The following is a 1,646-nucleotide window of genomic DNA, read 5'->3' as shown; positions in this document are numbered from 1 at the left end:
ATCACAGTGTCCTTAGCAGCCAAGGTTATTAAAATGTCTGTTCTCCAGGAAGATCCCACAGGAAAAAAGAAGCCTCCCTGATTAGGCTCCAACCATACCCCACCCTCCATCAAATTGACTGGATAGGCATAACGGAAACCAGGACACGTGGTTTCCAAACAAGAAAAATCCTATGAGGGAGGGAAGGAGGGGAGAGGAAGGATTCAGCCAGTGCCCAGAGTAGAACTGAGTAATGTCAGTTTCACTCCTCTTCACACATCTTCAGGTTGCATGTTCATACACACATGGAGTAAGTCCATGGTTTGTGGAGTACTCAAATACCTAGTAGTCTGCTGTATTATATTATGGCTTTTCCCAGCAGTTTCCAAGGCAGCCCCCAAGTCACTGGCAGGAGAGTTTGGCTAGAACTGCAGGCAGGACTGCAGAGATTCCTCTCCACAGTTATAGAAGGGACTGTTCCAGGCCTGAGTGTTCCAGGAGTGGTTGCTCCAGGACTGGGTGTTCCAGGTCTGGCTGCTCCAGGCTGAATTGCTCCAGGTCTGGTTGCTCCACACTGGAAGGTTCCCAGTTGTATTCATCAGACATCCCTGGTGGTAGGAAGAGTAGAGGCTCTGGTAGGTGGGTGCTGAGGCCTTCTGCATCACATCATTGGTATTCTTTGGCCAGTTGTTTTTCTGCCACCTCTTAGATTTCATTCTCTGGTTCTGGAACCACGTCTTCGCCTCTTTGTGGCTAAGATTCAGGATGTTGAAAAGTTCTTGCATCTGCTGGATGCTGAGGTATTTCTGTCTCTGAACCTGTCATTGAGTACACACAGCTGGGTGGAAGAGAACACAGTTCTGGTCTTCTGTTTCTTGACCGAGACCTTGTCTTCCTTTGTTGTGGCACTACTCTCTGCAACAGTGGGTCGTTTGCCTTTGGGACTGGCAGAAGAATCGGGGCTGTCCTGAATAAGCAGATCCATGGAGGAAGGAAGAGGGGAGACAGTCTCTGTGTGAGGCATCTCAGCAGGAGACATTTGCAAGGATAGATAATTTTCTTCAGGCCCAGAAATCACAGGCATAGGTGAAGATTCTTTACAGTCAGATGCTTTAGAGCAAGGCAGGCTTTGTGGACAAGCTGGATCCATACTCATGTAATTATTGGAGAAGAGGAGAAAAAATTTAAGAGTTGGACTGGAAAAAAGGCTAAGGTGACTTTAAGACGTTTTTCTGGAAGATCTTAGAGAAATACAACCTCCAGAAGCAAAAGAATCGGGAAGTTGGGATGAAGTGAGTCGCCTCCACAATAATAGGAGGCAACCATTTTAGTCCAGCCAGCAAACTTTATTAAAGTTAAACAAGGATTTTTCTGGTTACTTCTCTGAAGCCACAAATTTTAATCCCAGCTGCACATTAGAATCACTTGGAGAGCTTTTTAAAAATGTCAATGCCAAGGCCTCACCCTCAGAGATTTTAATTAATTTAATTGAGGGAGCCCAGCACCACTGATATGTCTTAGTTTTTTCGTTTTGTTTTGTTTTGTTTTGTTTTGTTTTGTTAGAGAGACAGGGTATGGCTGTGTTGCCCAGGCTGCTCTTGAACTCCTGGGCTCAAGCAATCTACCCACCTTGGGCCTCCCAAAATGCTGGGATTACAAGCATGAGC

The 1,646-nt window shown here is 45.9% G+C and overlaps 1 pseudogene; it reads right to left on the bottom strand.

Moving 5' to 3' along the window:
* Positions 1-251: 251 nt before the first annotated feature.
* LOC108309492 lies at positions 252-1,135 on the bottom strand (annotated as a pseudogene).
* Positions 1,136-1,646: the final 511 nt, after the last annotated feature.

Source organism: Cebus imitator, unplaced genomic scaffold (assembly GCF_001604975.1).
Source record: "Cebus imitator isolate Cc_AM_T3 unplaced genomic scaffold, Cebus_imitator-1.0 Scaffold94, whole genome shotgun sequence".
NCBI lineage: Eukaryota > Metazoa > Chordata > Mammalia > Primates > Cebidae > Cebus > Cebus imitator.
The sequence above is the reverse complement of the archived record's forward strand: the minus strand, read 5'-3'. Positions and strand labels throughout refer to the sequence as shown.